Source organism: Ambystoma mexicanum, chromosome 7p, assembly GCF_040938575.1.
Source record: "Ambystoma mexicanum isolate Mex_15411 chromosome 7p, UKY_AmexF1_1, whole genome shotgun sequence".
In the NCBI taxonomy this organism is placed as follows: domain Eukaryota; kingdom Metazoa; phylum Chordata; class Amphibia; order Caudata; family Ambystomatidae; genus Ambystoma; species Ambystoma mexicanum.
In genome coordinates this window covers 266,253,697-266,274,705 of record NC_090939.1, presented here as the reverse complement: position 1 = coordinate 266,274,705, position 21,009 = coordinate 266,253,697, and positions in this window count along the sequence as shown.

The following is a 21,009-nucleotide window of genomic DNA, read 5'->3' as shown; positions in this document are numbered from 1 at the left end:
CTCGTTCCTCCTTTTTTGAGCAACGGGAATTGTAACACATGGCACTCCTTTTCCTCTATCATCATTTTACTATTCACTGCAGGGATAATATTCCTGCATCGTCGTCTACCTGGCAATGTCCTTAGTCTGCTCACATAGGGTGGTGGAGACACCCCTCTCTTACCGTAATATACTCCTTCATGTCGGTCTGATTGTGTGGCTGACTCTGATGTCTTTGGTGCAGACCCACTAAAATCTGACCATCTTATTCCCTTTCCTTTAGAGAAGCATTTTTCGCGTCTTCTCTCATCTTCTCTTTCCTCACATTCCTCACTTCCTGTATCTGATATTGTCTGTGCCCAACTCGTGCAACTTCTCACATCTTCCTCATTCCTGTCTAGCGTCAACCTATCTAGGGACAACTCTCTATTTCTATTACTTCGGGAGGATTCCTCAGTGTCGTACAACTGAGTGCTCTCAAGATGCTCGTCATCTCCTTTCCTTTGGGGTACCTGTTCTAGCCCCATTTCATCATATATACTATCGATCGTCTCTCCGATGCTTCCAGTCATCTTCCATATTTGCCCTAGACGTGCCTAGCTCTAAATCATACTCAGGAAAGAATTCTTCTATGTCTTCCCAGTCTACTACTGGATGAGGTTTTTTAATCTCCCTTTTCAGATATTCAAGATCCTGCGATCTCTGTCTTCGCTTGCGGTCTATGTCGTCATCGAACTCTCTGCGCTTCCTCGCTTCCTCTCTGACCCTATCTTCTTCCTGTTTCCTCGCATCTCTTCATTCATTTGCCCTTCATATTTCCTCATCCCTTTGTCTTTTTATTCTCTTCTCCTGTGTCTTTTGTTCTTCTCCTTCTATTCTCCTTTGTTCCTGCCTGTCCTGATCATTAGCTGTTCTTTGCTTATGATCACGTTTTCTTTCTTGCTCCTCACGATATAACTGCTCTCGTTTCTATCTTTTTTCTTAGTTCCTTTATCTCTCAATCGTTTTCCTTTTCCTTCTCCGTCCTTTTTGAATCGTCTGACTCTCCCTTTTGTCTCACATCCTCAATGCCTTTACCATCGAGTTTCAATAAAATCTGACCTCCCATCCATTTGTTTTGTGTGAATGCCATCTCATCCGTTCTGTCCTCATCTCCTTTCCATCTCTTTCCCTCTCAACTCATATCTAGAGATGTACTTGCTTGTGCTTGATCTCCTTTTTCTTTTTCGCGTCTCTCCTTGTCCCTCTGGACTCTGGAGGTGATATCTTTGTCTCTGTCTTTCTCTGGGCTTTCGTCACTACTTTGCGTAGGTGACTCATATGACGGGTTGCTTTATCCCATGGCTGCTTTAAGCTCCCTCTGTGCGTATGTTAAGTATCCAATCTTACGGTGGCTCCTCCTCCTTTTCCTCTGGGTACTTCTTCCAGAGCTCTAAACTAGCTAGGCATTTATCTAGCTTTTTGACAGTATACGTGCAAATATGTCGTCATGTGTTGCAGGACCGTTTTAGATAGTGACCCGCCTTGGGGCCATGGCACAAGCATTTTGTGGGTGGTTCCTTTAACCCATTCTGCACTGTACTTCTTCAGTTTAGGTGCATGTTTTGGCAACTGTTTGCACAAGTGTACTAACGGTGTAACGTCTTCCATGTTTAACCTGTTAATCTTATCTTTATATAACACTTTATTGTGCTTTACGTTTCTCAAACAAAATCAACAATATGAGCGAGCACCAATCGTTGCAAGCTCCAACCCCGTTTTTTCACAAAAGAATGTACTTTTACTTTTTCAAACAACAACCATCAATTCATGCCATACAACATACTGTCTATTCAATCGTGCAATTTTCATGCTATTTCTCCCAAAAAATGTTCTTACCTCGTGACGTCAAAAAAAGAAAAAACACAAGACAGATATGACAGACTAGACAGATTCCGGCCGGCTACATAAATCTCATGCCATCTGCTTTCTCAGATGCATTTCTGCCCCTGTTTATTATTCCGACATGGAATGTAAGCCCATTTCTTTCAGATTTGCCTTTAATCGATTCTGGTCTCCTATATCGCCATATTCATTCAGGACTTTAAATGCAGGATTCTTCTAGTGCTATATTAAAACCTACGTATCTGGGCGTATACTTCTTGCTCGGGTATCCTCCCGGTATCTCTTTCTATTGTCGGGTATCCTCCCGGTATCTCTCTCTCTTCTTGGGTATCCTCCCGCTATCCTTCTCTATTTCTTGGCCACCCTCGAGTCAATATTTTCCCCTTATATATATATATTCTATTCTTATTCTGACGATAGTTTTGTCCCACCTCCCTCTGTTACCTTCCCTTATTTGTTGTAAGGCATGCAACTTTTTGCCAAAGTATTCTGTCTTTTTTCACTCACCGCTCGCATTTTGTTCCTCTCTGGATGCTCGGGATCACCGCGTCTGATTAGCTGCTCGTAGAAGTGGGAAGGAGTTTATGGGGGAAAGCACAGGTTCCTTTAGACCTAACCTGCAGGGTTTTCACTTAGACTATCCACTATCCACGGGGAGCCTCTCGTTCTACTTAGCCGGATTGCAAAGGACTTGTGATATTGCCTAGGACCCAGAGTTACTTATGTCGAAGGCCAGTGGGTGTCTTATCTAATCGATTCTACTCGAACCATCAATCTCTGCAACCAAGTGTGAAGAAGGGACCCCAGCTGGCCCATAGGACTGGGGGTTTCCAAACAGCACTTTAAGATGAGTAGCAGCACCCTTGAGATGGATGGGGATGCAGATTCGTACTCTTGCACCAAATCAATAATGACAACTCTATGGCAAAGGGAGTCTGTTAAATGACAAGTACAAAAAATGGGGAGTTCAATGAATATCAGCAATCGCTCGATCTTTCTTCTTGCTTCAACTCCAATTAATTTCAGAAAAAACATAACATTTATACCAGAAACTCTTCATCACAATTTAGCATGCAACTTGATTGGTTCTAGGAAGGTAACTTAAATATAGGTACTATATCTGTATATGGTAACGGGGAAATGGATTGGATAAACACTGTCAGGTGGGGCAACTAAGTCCTCCCTTCAAAATGACTCCTGTAAACGTCACTACAAGTACGACGTCTCATTGGTTCTACTAACTATAGGACCCTAGATTACACGGCCCACTATGATTGGGTTGGCATCAACCCCACTTTTCAACTTGCTCTTAGCAGCGTGCAGAATAGCCGGCCAGGTGCAGGGAGTTCGTCTGCACCCCAGCTTCCCTCCAATTATTGTTACAATCAATCATCACCTCAGTGGTCATGTGTCAATTATTTCTTTGTGGCTGGCTGCTTCTTGGTCTGGGAAAGTTAAGGTGTCTGGACATGGCAAAGGTCCATGCGTAGGTGTGAAAGTCTCATCCCTTCTGCTTGCTCGGTCACGTGATTCAGACACTGAAATCGGCCTTTCCTTCATGCAATTTGGTACATTTGATTTAATTCTGCCAGTCATCTTCCATCTGTGGCTTATCTTGACCTTTCTGAACAGGAAGGTTCTTCTTCCCATTAATTGTATCCACTGTTGGTCTATTTCAGCCGATGCACCTTGGCTTCTTGGCATGGTTACCTTCATCTGAGTTCCTCTCTGTCTTTAATTCTCGATTTGCTTGCTGCGAAGCTCTCCTCTTGAGACCTTTAGTAACCTTTGGTTGATTCTGCTCTTGTGCGTAGTGGAAGTATACTTATATAAAGTGCTTTCTTAATGTAGAAATGTACATGTGGCGCTTGCCGCAATCTATCTTACTACTAAGCATAAGCAAGCCTCACGATTTCTGTGCTTCTTGCAGTTACTTTGCATATGTACACGTTTAAACTAACTGAATATCTTCATTGTGCTTATGGCATAAGTTTCTGACAGCTTGCCACCAATTGTTTCACTTTAGGCTTTAGGATGTCTCTTATCCATGGTGTTTCGTCTCGATTGTCATCATTCTGAGGTCGTTATATCTTCTATATATGAGTCAGTCCGGGTTCTTATGACTTCATCATTCGTCTTCCTTCAGTATCTTCTCAGCTTCTTCGGGTATTGCATTCTGATGATCGTCATTCTGTCTCACTTGTTGATATGGTTTTCTCAATGGGTACCTTACTGTCCAGGTTTTCTTAGGTGTCGGTACATCAATAGGTGCTGTTATTCTGATAGGTACTGGACAGAGCCCCACTGCGGCTCTCTGCTTATTTATTTGCTCATCATACGTCACATATTTTGGCGTGAATGTTCCGGGTACTTCAAAATGGGCGACAGGAGTGCGAATCATGCTTGGTACCTCCTCTTCACTTGCATGATGATTCTGACAGTATCAGAATACCTTGTTCCATCAGTGCTGAAATAGTCTTGAAAATGCCCTTGTCAGTCTCTCAAGGCATTGGGTACAGTCTTGCTCGAGGTAAAATCACTCCTGGTTTCAGTTTTATTTTGACCTCCCCTATTCCCTTCAATAGGCATACGTCATAAGGGCATGTAGTCCATAAAGCGCTTGGCACTTTTTCCAAGTCTTCATCAGAAAATGCTGATCGCTGCTGCACTATTTGAATTTGCTGTAGGGTCCCCCTATTCTCTATTCTGATCCAATATGAAATGCTCATAAAGAACACCACTTCAACATCTGATGCATTGTCTCTATACATGTCATCGTCAGTGACGACAGTCAATTTACACCCTTCTCCAATGGCAATCACTGTTCCCCACGGTCTACCCTCATCATCCGTTCCTTCGAGCATTGCCATCTCCCCTCGTACTATGGTTGCATCTAACTCTAGATCCACACACCCACTTCGTCCATGGGAATCTGTGGTCTAAACAAGAATTTGTCAGGTATCCTCATAGTTCTTCCCACTAAGCCAGGTAGCCATGTTAACGGAATCCTCACCCCATAAAGGAAAACTTCTGACTCTACCGGTACGCCTCGTACAGCCACTTGCCCTGTGAATGCCAGTATAAATTCGCCCACATTCATGTAATGTATTCTAGGAGTGGAACACACTATGCCTTCATCAGTCAAAGAAATCGTCATGTTAAGCTTTGTCATTAAGTCTCTTTCCAAAATGTTAACTGGTGTCTGCAACAGTGGAACAGACATGTCACATTCTCTTATAGAGACTGGTAATTCATTAGTAAAAGGAACTCGACTTCTCGTTCCAGAGAACCCTTGAGCATTCATGGCAATTCCCGACATTAGATATTTTCCCTCTCGTATACTTGAGCGTGTACCTTAAGTGCCTACTAGAAACGAAATAGATTTACCTCCTATCGTCACATCGACCCTTGATTCCTCTTTGGGGACCGTAGTCACTGATAGTACAGAACACATCAAGTCACATTGTGAGCTGTCCTATTGTGGATACATGCATACCCCTGTGCCCGTGAAAGGATTTCCTCCCACCACAGTAACACCCCCTATTCTAGGTGTCAATAATTGTCCAGTGTTTGCATTCTGCTGTATCTGCATGGGGGTGTGCTGTGCCTGCCCTTGCAGTGGATTCAATTGTGATTGCTTGCTGTGGTTGCTGTGCCTGTTGCATTTGCGGCGCTTGTGCCTGGTACACTGTTTGATCTTGGGTGAACCCTTCCTTAGTTTATGAGCTATATGCTGGGGGATAAGCTGTTCCCCCTCTTGAAAGTTGGCCATTCTGTACATACCCTTGGCTCCTGCATGTGCATTCAATGTGTCCTGTCATCCCTCAAGTCCAACATATAGGAGGAGCCCGTCTGACTAGTCCCCCTTGGTTGAATCCTCCTTGTGCATTCTGATTCTGATTCTGCGCATTCTGAAACCCACCTTGATTATTTTGGAATCCACCCCTTCCTCCATATCCCATGCCTTTACCTCGTGGTACAAATCCATTACCTCCTTGCTCCATCGGGCGCTGATTATTAGTCTGCCATGTACCCACTGCTTGCTGCATTCCCAATCCTTCTCTGCTTGTCAATACTGCCCTTTCTATGGCATATTATTAACATTTCTTCTGAACTATCTTGCCATCAGCAAGTTTTCTAGCCTCGTCTTTTTTCTTATTTTTCTCCTGCAACAGCTGACAATGATGCTCTATAGTCGACTGTATTTCAGGCCACGGCTTTGCTTCCATCCCCATTAATTTCTTGAGTTGCCTCTGTACCTACTCGGGTAGCCCTTGACATAAAATGTGATGAAATACTGCCACTGTTTTTCCCCATGGGTCACACGTTTTAAGAGTCCAGCGCTCTTGACTGTCTGAATGTAAGCAAGAGGATCCTCATCTTCTTTCATCTTACATGTCATAATTGCACCCATGTCGGATCTGTCAGGATACTGCACCCTGAGAGCCCTCCAGACATCTGCTCACCAAATATAAAAAGGTGCTCCATCGTGCACTGTGTTCTGTGCTGTCATACTTTAATAGCCTACTCTCTTCCAAATTTCATCAGCTCTTTTGCCAAGAATAGCTGCTAAGAGACCCCCAATGTCCCCTATTGCCAAGGTATTCCCTCCTGTCATTTTTTCTAATTCATAAATTCATTTTCTTGCACCCACTGTTAACCTGGGGAGTTTGCACCTTAAATTATCCTTATCCATCCGTGGCCATGGAATATACTGTGGTATCGCTCCTCATTTTTCCAATAAGGAAAACTGCGTAAATCCTGACCCGCAATGGCTCCCATCGTCTGCCTATCCATAGTGGGGACAATAGTCCCTGACCGTCTCCTACCCGGTAGTGACCTTAACCTGCTTACATATGGCAGTGATTCTCCCTTCTCGCTATACAAATGTCCTTTGGGATGCTCCGGATATGCTATAGGGTCTGGTGTCCTATCCCTAGGTTGCTCTAGATCAGACCATCTTACTTCCTTGTCTGCTTGCAGGTTATCCTCAGAGGCACATGCACCTCCTCTCTCTTCCCCTCGGAAGGATTCCCTTTCCTCATCTGACATATCTAGTCCCCATCTAGTGTGACTCTCGTCCCCTTCACAAGGTTAGGCTGCTTAAAGATAAGGCTCTAGGCTCAAGGCTACCTGATTTACCCCTTCCCTTAATTCTTGATAGGACTTATCGATCCTATCTCTGATGCTCCCTACATCGAAGTTCTCTTCTAAGGCTCCTCTAGATGGTCCTGATGTTGCTTCCTGTAACGGGAGGAACTCCTCTATACCGCCCCCATTGTATTGCTGGACTTGGTTCCATTAACTCCTTTTGAATGCAGTAAATATTGCACTCCCTCTGTCTTCTCTTTCGTTCTAATTCTTCATCTAATTCTCTTTGTTTTCTCACTTCCCATCTAACTCTTTCCTCTTCCTGTCTTATATCTTCTCTCCTTTCCCTTGCTTTCCTTTCTTCCTCTTCTTTTTGTCTCTGTTTTCTTTTGTCCCTTAATTTCTGCGCTTCCTCCTCTTGTCTTTTCCTTTCTTGTCTATCCCGTTCTTCTATTGCTCTCTCTGTTATCATACTTTCTTTGCTCCTCTGCCCTTTCTTTTCTCCTTTGTTGCTATTCCTGATACATCTGTTCTCGCTGCTGTCTGCTCTTTCTTTTGCATTCGTCTTCCTTTAATCTCTTTTCTCGTTCCCTGTCTTTTCTATCTTGTTTGTCCTTGTCTTCCTTTTGCCTAACTTGCTCGATGCTTTTTCCATCTAGCTTGAGTAATACTGCCCTCCCATCCATTGGTTCTGGGGAGCACAGCATGTGCAGCTTGTGGTGGAAGTGTCATACCCTGTGGCCTACCAAGGGCAGGCAAGCCAGGGTGTGCCACTGTGGGATTGCTTTGAGCTATGGATGGGTGGGGACCTGTCGAGCTTTCAAGGAGCATAAAGGATTTGTGAGCGCACCCAATCCTGGTTGTGGTGTATGGAGTGGACATTACAATTTGTTGAGCAGACTACAAGACCACCAGTGAAATAGCTTCCAGGGGTGGTGTGGTGTGCTGACTGGTGACAGAAGAGTACAGCGACTGAACAGTGGATGGTTTTACATTTATCCTACTCCGCCCATGGTGCTTGACCAGCCAGACTACAATTCTATTAGATCCATGATGACAGTCATTGGAAAGGGATGGTGCCTGGTAGAGAACTGTGGAGCAGGCACCTTATTCTATTGACTAACACAGTGAGACTCTTATTTATTTATTTTACAATGCTTATAAAGCGCTTTTATCCAAAGTGCTGTACACGATAAATCGACGGTACAATCAGGTGAACATACAGGGAGAACAATGAAAATAAACTCAGAATCTCAGGTGAAGGAAATATTTAGGAGGAGACAGACTGCAGCAAGTACATTTTAGCCATTTCTTAAAGAGATTGATAGTAGGACAAACCGAAACGTAGAGAGGAAGGGCATTCCAGAGTCTAGCAGCTGAAATGAATGGAAACAGGAAGGTGCACAGAGATGAGGGCAAGTGCATGAATGCTCTTGAAGACGAGGCATAGAAATTGAAAATCAAACCGTTGTTTGACTGAGAGCCAGTGAAGATGTGATACATACGATGAAATGTTAGAAGACAGAGGAAGACGAAAAATAAGTCTTACAGCAGAGTGTGAGATAGAGTGCACTGACAGGATAGTGTAGTTAGCAAGGAACAGCAATAATTAAGGCGGGAAAGAACGATAGTTTGTAAAAGTGTTTTTGTGGAAGCAAAAGTCAGAAGGGGGTGACTTTTCCTAATTGTAAAGCGATAGAAGTGACAAGATCAGATGACAGAAGCAATTTGAAGCTGAAGAGAAAGAGTAGAAAATGATGAACCCAAGATTATGTGCTTGTTGACTGAGAGCAAGCTGGAGGGGGGGAAGGGAGAAATAGACAAGGGAGGAGGATGAAAGGCAGGAAAAAACAAGATGTCTGTCTTTTTTTAATTAAGACAAAGGAAATGACTTCACCACAGAGAGACAGGAAGAAAGTTGTTGATGGAAATCTGGGTATCATCAGCATAAAGGTGCATCTGAAAACCGTTATTGAGAATTAAAGTAGTCAAAGTATATGCATAGAGAGAAAATAGGAGACAGCAGAGATCAGAACCCTGAGGGACTCCGAAAGGGAGAGGGTGTGACTGAGAGATGGAGCCCTTGCAGGAAACAACAATGGAATGATCGGATAGATAAGAACGAAACTAGTGGAGGACAATATCAGAAAACTATAAGGAAGATAGGGTGCAAAGAAGAGTAGAACAATCCACAGTGCCGAAGGCAACACTAAGGTCAAGTAGGACAAGATTAGAAGACTGCTAAAGTGGCAGACCTGAAGAATAGAATTTAAAACACAAAGGAGAGTGGTTTCTGTGGAAAACCCAGGGTGGAAACCAGACTAGTGGGCGGGAAGAAGATTGAATGAAGCTACATGAGAGCTAAGCTTCAGATGGACAATTAGCTTTAATAATATTGGAAGGTAGGGAAGAAGACAAATGGGGCTAACATCTGTAAATTCAGTAGAACCTAAAGAAGATTTTTAAAGAAGCAGAAGAACAGTGGTGGCTTTGACTGCAGATGGGAAATAGCCAGAGCATAAAGAAGAGTTGAAGAGAGAAGATAAGGCAGGAACTAAGGCAGGGAGCACATGGCTGGCAAGTGGGGCAGGCAACGGATCCAATGGAGCATTGGTAGGATGAGACTGAGAGCTAAGGGTGAGAAGATGGGCCTCAGAAATATGGCTCAAGGTCAAAGAAGGAGCATCAGGACTGAAGGGGAGAGACCCATGGAAGTGTCAGGAATGGAGATGCAGGGTTAGAGAGTGTCCAGTCTTCCCTATTTTGGAAAGAAAAAAGTTGGTGAAATTGCAAATCGTGACTGTTGGTGCTGGTGTGTTTTTAGGGTTGCAAGTTCACCCCAGGCTGTGAATTGATAACCCTGGGAATATTATCACAGTGTCCTCTGCACTCTCCAAGATGGAGTTCTAAGCGTGTCTACTCAGCTTCTCAAGACTGATATCAACTCCCTTGTTATTCATATCTGCTTTGGGGCTGTTTCCTGATGCTGTCTTGCATTCTTAGCTTCTGGTGGGTGGGTGGGGATGACAAAACTATGCAAAAGTAACACCAGGAGCCACCTAGGCTTACAACAGTTTGCTTACCACCACAAACAGGCCGATACAGTAAACATGGCAGTGGGCACTGCAACAGTAGAGCCTGTGGGAGACACAGTGACACTGCAAGAAGTCCAATCAGAACTTAATAATACTCACCCTAATTTAACTGCGCTGATTAAAGGAGTGGTGCCATCCCGAATGACTGGTTGTACGCGGGAGGCAGAGAGTCGAGTTAATAAGGTTTTAAATGATATACTCAAGCCCACCACATCCATCAAGATGACGCAACAGGATCTTAAACTGTTAAAGGACAAGGTGGAAGACTCAGAGGGCAGATCGTGTCACAATAAGGTGCAAATGATAGGCCTTATAGAGGGGGAGAAAGCAGCCCGATGGAATCTTACATTGAACAACTAATACAACAGGTCCTCCCAGGAGTGACCCTGCAGCACAGTTCATACGGCTCACCTTGGAACGGGCCATTGCTATTTGGGTCCACGCCCTAACCCTGGGCACCACGGCAGCCAGTGATTGTCAGAGTCTTAAACTATCAGTCTAGCAATGGCATTCCAAGGGTAGCCCATGAAACCGGTGAAGTCAGATTTGAGAACCCCACATTGTTTCTTCCCTGATTTCAGTCCAAGGGTCCAGAGAGCAAGGCAACAATTTGAGACTGTGAAGGAACTACTGACAGACCAAATGTTCTCCTATTTTATACTATTCTCATCCAAGGTTTGTATCTTCCTGATGGGCAAAGCATCTGTATTCACTGAACATGAAGTTGAGGGCCTGGTGGTGAGCTAGAATAGAACGAGTGGGCTCACAGTTGTACTCTACTGGTGGAAGGATCTTTGCTGGCATGTTACACACATCTCTGCATCCAGCACAGTAACACCTTGAGCTATCTTACTGGGATGGGCAAATGCATTGAATTATTTTCTTTTGATTTCGTTTTTACATTTTAATATTTTTATTTTGGTAGATTGCTAATATTATTTAGCAAACCTTTTTAATTACATATTTCTTGCTTTCATATCAGGTTCAAAATTTAACTGTGAGTGTTCGACAACCCCTTTAGTCACACAGGCCACATCGCCTATACAGGTTTTTTAATTACAATCCGCTTCCCAATATTATTTTTGTGTCTGTTTAGCCTCTACCCTTAATTCCTTATCCTATGTGAACACTGTGGGCATGGGACCCCCATCTCAACATCTCGATAATAGAAAATGCTAGGGTGAGACTGGGCCTGAAATGGATGCCAGAAAGTTAGTGCTCTTGTTTTTCTGCAGCCACTGCACTAACAAGAATGCATCACACATTTAGTTTGCCAGATGTCTGTAGCATGTGGCTCGCTTTTTGTTTGGACTATGACTCCCAAAATCCCTCACCATTGACTGTATTAGCTAGGGCAAATGTGAGTTGTCCAAAACATGAGGCGTGCCAAAGTTGGCAGACTCCTGCATATCCTTTGCAAGTGATGTGAATATGTGCTGCATGTGTGAATGCAAACAGTTAAAATCAAAGAGAGTTTAAAAAGCTGCGAGGATGTCATAGAATCTCAATTCCACAGTTGATAGTTAGAGATTTGTTGAAAGTGGTGCTTAGGAAGATTTTATTTGAAACATGTCAGCGCATGCACAGTGGTACTTTTTTCTTCTGGGCATTGAGCCAAGGGCACCTACAAGTAATTTTGTAAAAAATGCAAATTACATGTAGGCGACCGCCAACATTTGCACTTGCATGCAAAGCTCATCAATTACCAAGTGGAGTGTAAACGTGAAGGGAAAATCAAGTTGAAAAGTCCTTTCCTCTACATTTACTCTCTTCTCTGTGGAAAATTAAAACACTGCCTGGAAATGATGCTTTGCAAGTGGTGTTTATTTAGTGCACGGTACTCTATAGTTATGTGCATCACAAATATTCACATTACATAATGGATTCTTATTGAATCTGCCTGCTATTTGCCAGGTGGAAATGCGAGGCATATTCAATAGGAAACCTTTGGTTTTACGCAGGCATAAAACCCGGTGCTTGTCCAAAAGGGAGGAGGAAAGCAAATCGGAGAGTGCAATGGGTTATTTATAACGCTCTTAATACCTACAGGTTTCTAAGCGCGACCAGAGGAACGACCCTGTGTTGCTCCACGTGGTCTTGTTTCCAAGACGAGCGTGTTTTCCTGAGCTATCCTCCCAAGACAGAGACAAACTCTGCTTTGCTCCCCTTATACATCTTAGAAAGGCCTGAAAAGAGGGTAGGGGTTTACATGAAGCGTAAAAGCCTCAATTTAAAGCACCTTCTTATCGAAAATGACCCCATTCAATTTAAAAGAGGCGCAATAGTGAGGCCATCCTTTTTCCAAACATTACCTTTTCATATCCCTGCAACATATTTCATAAGTGATACCTTAGAATTCCAGAGATACGGCAACAGCGATTGTAATGAGTAACATTGTAGCAGAGAAAACCAGGAAGCAGCTCTTGTGCAAGTGAACAAAGACTGACAGGCCGATTCATGGAATAATTAGCGCGGCGCAAGTGGGCAAAAACGTGCGAATCGCAGTGGAATAGCGAAAATCGCAGTGCAAGTGCGAAAATCGCACGAAAAGCAGCGCACGTCGATTCATGGAAGGCCGTGCACGAGAAAACCAGCGGATGTGCGATAAAAAAGTGCGCGGCGCACGTTGGCGCACAGGCCAACAAACAGCGTGCGCCAGGTCACAGCGAAAATCGCACAGGCCACAGCGAAATTCGCACATAGCGCGGCGCACACAACAAAAGTAGGCGGAACACGGGCGTAACACTCGGAATGGGGAACAACTTGCAAAAACGTGGGCGTCACGTGGGAAGCACAGGGCACAAGTGCGCAGAACGCCCACACGCTCGCCTACAACACGTATTCATGGAATAGAATAGGGCAAAAAAGCGCACGCTCAAACCAGCGCACAGGCACAAACACGACCGCCACAAGAAAGCAGGCGGTAGCGTCTCTGCGGCTGTAAGAAATGTGCGCCAAAAGGTGCGCCAACAAATAGCACCCATATACTGCCATGATGAATGTCCTATACTGTGGCCCTCCAGGACAAATGACGTGCAAAGGGGTACCCACAAACACGGACACGCTGACAAAAAATACGTGTGCGTGTATACCGGGGTGCGCGGGAAGTCTCACACGCGATTTGGCCGGGTACGTGGATTTCAGGGGTGCGCGGGAAGGTCCACACGCGATTCCATCAGGGTAGGTGTATTTCAGGGGTGCGCGGGAAGTCCCACACGTGATTACAGCAGGGTACGTGTATTTCAGGGGTGCGCGGGAACTTCCACACGCGAATAGCCTGGGCGCGTGTATTTCAGGGGTGCGCGGGAAGTTCCACACGCGAATAGCCTGGGCGCGTGTATTTCAGGGGTGCGCGGGAATTTCCACACGCGAATAGCCTGGGCGCGTGTATTTCAGGGGTTCGCGGGAAGTTCCACACGCGAATAGCCTGGGCGCGTGTATTTCAGGGGTGCGCGGGAATTTCCACACGCGAATAGCCTGGGCGCGTGTATTTCAGGGGTGCGCGGGAATTTCCACACGCGAATAGCCTGGGCGCGTGTATTTCAGGGGTGCGCGGGAAGTTCCACACGCGAATAGCCTGGGCGCGTGTATTTCAGGGGTGCGCGGGAATTTCCACACGCGAATAGCCTGGGCGCGTGTATTTCAGGGGTGCGCTGGAATTTCCACACGCGAATAGCCTGGGCGCGTGTATTTCAGGGGTGCGCGGGAAGTTCCACACGCGAATAGCCTGGGCGCGTGTATTTCAGGGGTGCGCGGGAATTTCCACACGCGAATAGCCTGGGCGCGTGTATTTCAGGGGTGCGCGGGAAGTCCCACACGCGATTACAGCAGGGTACGTGTATTTCAGGGGTGCGCGGGAATTTCCACACGCGAATAGCCTGGGCGCGTGTATTTCAGGGGTGCGCGGGAATTATCACACGCGATTTGGCTTGGTACGTGTATTACAGGGGTGCGTGGGAAGTTACACACGCGATTAGGCTGGGTGGGTCCTCACAGGTGTTCCCTGTACACCCTCCACGGCCCCTGCAGGCAGCCCACAAAACAGGGGACTAGCCTGCACACCTGCTCATGTCCCCTAACACCCCCACCCCCCACCATCCAGGGGCACCCTCCACCAGGCCCCCACTCATGTCTCCCACCCCTCCACCCCCCAGCAGTGCAGGGTCAGCCTCCACCAGGCCCCCACCCATGTCTCCCACCACCCCCACCCCCCAGCAGTGCAGGGTCAGCCTCCACCAGGCCCCCACCCATGTCTCCCACCACCCCCACCCCCCACCATCCAGGGGCAGCCTCCACCAGGCCCCCACCCATGTCTCCCACCACCCCCACCCCCCACCATCCAGGGGCAACCTCCACCAGGCCCCCACTCATGTCTCCCACCACCCCCACCCCCCACCATCCAGGGGCAGCCTCCACCAGGCCCCCACTCATGTCTCCCACCACCCCCACCCCCCACCATCCAGGGGCAGCCTCCACCAGGCCCCCACCCATGTCTCCCACCACCCCCACCCCCCACCATCCAGGGGCAACCTCCACCAGGCCCCCACTCATGTCTCCCACCACCCCCACCCCCCACCATCCAGGGGCAGCCTCCACCAGGCCCCCACTCATGTCTCCCACCACCCCCACCCCCCAGCAGTGCAGGGGCAACCTCCACCAGGCACCCACACATGTCCCCCTGGCCCCAGGTCCTGACGATACACAATCATGGCAGTAATGGGCAGCATACCCAGCACAAACACCCAGGCAAGGATAGCATCCACCCACATAGTGAATGCAATTACATGATACAACCCCAATGGCAACAATGTAAATGGACACATGCCCGACACACACACATACACAATGGGTGCAAGTGAATGTCAAAACACATATCATGACATGTATGAAACCAATGAGAAAATAACACAAGTGAAAGTAAAAATAAAAAATGTATTATAGATAAAAAATAAGTAAACAAATCAAACATACAACTATGTGGATAAGCAAATTAATGGTCCATGTCCGAGAACAAAAGTCATAATCAAAAAAACAAAGGAATAAAAAAAAATTGTCGTCCAAAGCAATATCATGTAGTATGAAAAAATATGAAAAACCATTTCCTCATGGTGAACACAATAAGAAATGAAAAAGAAGTATGTACAAAAAGCAAACTATATACAGGAATGTTCCAGGGTCCATGAGCCCAACACCATAAATGAAACCTACTACTACCTAATCTAAAAAATATATACAAAAAAGTTGCCATTGTCCGAGCGGTCCAAAATAATAAAACAAAATAAAGGAAACCTAACACTAACTAACTAAATAACTATATACAAAGGCAGCGGGCAAGTCCTGCGGCTCACTTGGTGATGTTGCTGGCCAGGGCATCATCGAACTCCATGTCGATGTCCTGGAGGCGGGACTCTGTCCTGGCCCCGAGGTCTCGCAGGGATAACCCCATGTTCAGCTCAAACTCCCTGCGAGCTTCCTCGAGGCACTCAGCCCGCCTCAATGCCCGACGCATGGAGAACTCCGCCCTGACCATGGCGAGCCGCTCCTCTTCCGCCCGCTGCCGCTCCGCACCTATCCGCTGGACCAACTCCTCCCACACGGAAGACACCACCATCCCAGGGTTGCCCTGCCCTCCGGCCGATGGCTGCCCCTCTGATCTTGATGGCCCCGAGCCATTATGCCTCCCACGTCGAGCCCGCTGCTGCCTCCGACGCCACTGCCTCTGCCAGCACGACGGCATCCAGGCTGATGGAAACCACCGACGCCGTCGTGCACGTGCCCTGCCTGATGATGCTGTCACATCTTCCATCTGCTGGGGTCCAGTTGCAGTGTTGTCCACCCCTGCTGGACCTCCGACTCCCAACTGTGGCAGGGATGGGATCCCCACCGAGCTGGCTGCATTGGTCGGGGCAGGTCCACAGGGGGCCCTGGTGGCATCTGGCCCGGAAGACGGCAAGGAGAACGACTGGTGGATAGCCTGCACAGAGGAGGAGAGGGCCGCCACATTGGCCAACACATGCAGGAAACCCCCGAACATGGCCGATCCCAATTGGGCCACGTCGGCACGGTGCACTTCGTGATGACGTGTGTGCTCCTCCCGGGAAGCACGCACGGCATCACGAATCACAGCCGTGCGCATCGCGACCCCAATCAGGACCTTCTCCACACGGCCATGGGTTTCCACGTCCGCAGGTGGAGGGGAGTCAGGTGACATGGACATCCCCACTACCTGCGGACGGGCCTGGGACGGGGCATCCCTGCTGGTGCATGGTGGTGCACTCACAGGGTCAGGGACAGCGACATGCACAGGCCCCTCCATGGTGACCTGTGTTGCCTCCTGCCCCTGGCCCTGGACTGCACCACTTGCACCAGCAGGGATGCCCCCACCAGGCCCCATGTGTGCCCCAGTGGCGGCCTCCTCCTCCTCTGTGCAAACCACCAACCTGGATGGCTCCTCACCGTCTCCCGCCGTAGCAGGCCCCTGTGGGGGCTCACCCACCCCTTCCGCTGCAGCCGTGGGTGCATCCCCGCCGCCTTGCTCCACAGCGCCGTCTCCGCCCTCTTCTTCACTAGCCGCTGCGTAGAGGGAGACAAAGAACACAAGCATCAGGGTACTGCACAATGGTCCCCTAGACAGGAAGCAATAGCAGATGAGCACCACTGTCAAAGTACACTTCCATCATGTCCCTCCACAACACATGGGTCAGTCCAGGCAAAACACACACAGTAACAGGCATGCTGCATGCCATGGATATTTCCATGCATGTCCAATGGACTCTTAAAACATTCAATGATATGCAACTCACATGCATCATGGCTCATGCATATCACATGCACACACTTCACCTCAGTCACATCCATCTGGCCCCAAACACACCAAACACAGCCAAAACAAGGGTAAGTTGGCTGCTTCACTGAATCTGTGCATTGTCACACACATGTGTCATGCATCCATGGCATGCACAAGTCACAGACACGCAGGTCAGGCACACAGACATGGCTACCATATATGTACCTGGCATCGGCACCCATCCCTCACCCCCACCCATGTCCAGGTACAGAGACTGGCATGCTCTCATGTTCAAAATCTGCATAGGGCTCCCCATGCCGCATTTGGACACATGCAACAACCACGTGGGTCACACATCACTGGTCGCACATGCATTACCATGATGTCCCTGCACACATACATGCATACATGGCCTATGGCACACATACAGGCAAGTATCATAGAACCAGCACACCGCAACATGCCCTGTCTCACACAGTAATGCTTGGACACTTACCGCTCAACTCCAGACGGGCCTCCCTCTCAAGGATCTGGGCGTGGAGCGCTGGGCGTACGCGTTCCAGGACCCTCTTCTGGATGGAACTCATGTGGCCCCGGCCCCCCTCCACGAGGCGCCGGGCCTTCACAAGGGTCCTGGACCTCAAGTCCTCCCAGCGCTTCTTGATCTTCTGGACGTTGCGGGTTGCCACCCCCTCCGCGTTGATGGCAACCACACAGTCGGCCCAGATCCTCTCCCGTCCTTCCTTGCTGGCGCGGGACGATCCAAAGAGGGCATCATACTGCCCCAGGACATGCTCCACCAGGACACCAACTTCGGTGGCAGTGAAGCTGGTGCCCCTCTGCCCCTCTGGCCTGGGGTTGCCACTGGTGCCAGATGTGGAAGTGCCCGACATGGCAACCCCAGAGGCAGGTGTGGGTGGGCAACTGGGTCCTGGGGCTGGGCTGTGGAGCGATGTAATCCCAGTTGGGAGTCTTCAGTTCCAGCAGGGGTGGACACAGCAACTGGACCCCTGCAGATGGCTGATGTGCAGGCACCAAATGGCAGGGCACGGTGGCAGCAGGCAGGCAGGCAGGCAGGCAGCAGCAGATGGCACGTGGGAGGCTGCTCGGGGCACTGGGGGGCAGTAACTCGGCCTTCTGGGCAGGAGCGTGGTCTTCCGTGTGTTTTCGGGTGGCCAGCTTGATACGGAGTGATTTGGCACGTGAAAATCCTGCACGTCAGCGTGAAATTCGAGGAAAGGCCCTTAGCGTGTAAGCGCGTCAGCACGCATACGCGATTCTATTGGACCAGAGTCCCTCAGCGCGTAAGCGTGTCTGTGACGTGACCCGCACGGGTGTTCCCCACTCAGCACGTGATGACGGAGCACACGTGAAAATACTGCACGTCCGAGTGTCATCGCGTGTCATTGGACAAAAGTGCGCTTACACGCGATTGGCCTATGTACGTGTATTTCAGGGGTGCGCGGGCACTTACACACGCAAGTACGTCAGCGCACCTGTATCCCGTGGTGCGTGGGAATTTCCACACGCTATTGGACTGGGAACTAGATTCCAGGGGTGTGCGGGTCACACGCTCGCCTAGTACACGCGCAAAGCATTAATTTGCGCACTTATCAAATGACAAGCCAGATGCCAGGATGAACATACCGTTCCTAGCAGCAGTGGCAGTGGGCTACCAAAGGAGGAGGAGGAGAGTCAGGGCCAGAATATTCACACCCAGAACCAGCCTGTTCGGGATGCCTGATGACCAGGTGTATGGAAGGTACAGGTTTCCACCACACATAATACTGGACCTGGTGAGTGAGTGGGAGGATGACCTCACATCACCCACCCTGTGCTCCCAAGCACTCAGCCCCCTGGAGAAGGTCCTCAATGTACTGCACTTCTTAGCCACTGGATCATTTCAGCGGACAAGTGCCATAGTGGGTGGGGTGTCACAGGCCACCCAGTCACGCTGCCTACACCAGGTCTTGGACATCATCACTGCACGCCCATCAGTCCGCAGGCACATATACCTGCCCAGAACACCTGCAGAAAGGCATGCTGCGGCCCAGGATTTTTACGGTGTGGCACGATTCCCCAAAGTGCTAGGTGCCATTGACTGCACCCATGTGGCTCTACGTCCCCCCAGGGCATCTGAGCACATCTATAGGAACCGCAAGCACTGGCATTCCATCAACGTGCAGGTAGTATGTAATGCCAAGGGAATCATCACCTCAGTATATGCCAACTATCCCGGGTCCACCCACGACAGCTTCATTTACCGAATGTCCACCCTATGCCGGGACATAGATGCTGGGCGGCATGGCGATACATGGCTGCTTGGTGAGTATGTATGCCACTGCACATGCATGCATGTTGGATACTGAGCAAGGTCACAACCCCACCAATGATACCAATCACCACCTCCACAGGGGGCAGTGCCTACCCTCTCAGCCCCCACATGATGACGCCAATTCGGAACCCCACCACGCCACCCCAGGTAAGATATAACACAGCCCACATTACAACCCGGGGCATAGTGGAGCGCACATTCGGAGTGCTAAAGTCACGCTTTCGCTCCCTTGACCGTTCTGGCGGGCAGCTGTTATACGCTCCCCCAGTAGTGTGCAGGGTCATAGTGGCAGCATGTGTCCTGCACAACGTTGCAACACGCCGGGGCCTGCCCGTGGACATGGTGGTGGCCCCACATCCCCAACCACATGCACAGCCGCTGCGCATGGGAGGGGAAAGGGCACGGGGGGAGGCAGCCCGTACACAGCTAGTGGCTAATTACTTCACATAGTATTCACTCCCCTGTGGAGTGCACACTGCCCTGGCACATTCCATCTGACAGTCAATGATGACTCAACCTGACACTGATCCTGAATGTCTGAAGATTCAACCGTGAAAAGCATATCAGCCTGAGATTGTTCACCTGGAAGTGTTACAATGTGTGCATCCCTACCCACACACAACACCAATGCAGTTTTGTGAAGAAACACATTCAAGCAGCCAAAATTAATACCCACTTGCTAAATGCAACAAGAGGACAGTGCCATGTCACCCAACCCATCCCCAGCACCGCCACACAACACACCGTGCCATGTCATGCTATGTGCAGGTAAACAAAGTAATCCCCACAACATGACAAGTGTTGCAATGTACAGTGTCCCCAATTGAAACTTCCTACACCTGAAATGCTCACTGTAATGCAGGACCAACAACAAACTTGAGCAGGTACTACCATTAACATGACTTCAGTAATGTGATAAATCAGTTGTCTCACCACCTGGATATGCCTGCACTCCCACCACTTCCAACTGAACAGTGTTGGTGCCATGTAGAGTTGTAGGTGCACTGCTGCCAGCAAGGACCCCATCTCCAGACTAGAGGGCCTTGTGTAGACATGAGGAAGGGACCTGCAAATTGGGAGGCAGACACAGATGATGAGTTACACATCAATGCAACATGCAGTGTACAACACAACAGCAATATGCACTAGGAATGTATACACAGTATTGACTAGACTACCCACACATGTAGTGGGAGTCCAATGTCACCATGTACTTCAATGTCACTTGGGCACACCCTTTGCAAGCCCATGGAAACGGGAAGCAGGAGGGGTGTGTGTGACTCAAACCCAGGCATCTGAACCTAATACATGACAAGCCTGCATGTGCCCAGCCACAATGCAGCGTATGCCCACAGGAACCACGGAAGCCAACAAATTGTCCCAAAAAAATTGGGAAAAATATAAAAAAATAAATAAAAATAAAAATAAAAAAAAATTCAAAAATGGCCATTAAAGGGCCCGGGGGGGTTGGGGAGGCCACCCAGGAGGTCCGAGGTCAGGGTGCACACCAGAAACCACCTGTGTGGATCCTGGGAAAATAAAACACCTCCATGGGCTCATGGCCCACACGGCTACCCTATTGTGGGAGTATCACTGCTGTCGCTATTATCACCCTGTGCAGCTGCATCCGGAGGTGGTTGCACTATGGGAGGCAGCCCACGCAAGGCCCTACTCTGTTCCTCCATGGCTGCAAGCATGCGGGTGTGGTAGGTCTGGTTCTGGAGGATGAGGGTGCGGAGGTCCCCATGCAACAACTCACGGGATGCCCGGACCTCCGCCCTCGTTGCTTGCATCTCAGCTGAGAGCGTACGGGTGAGACGCTCCAGCTGCTGTTCTGT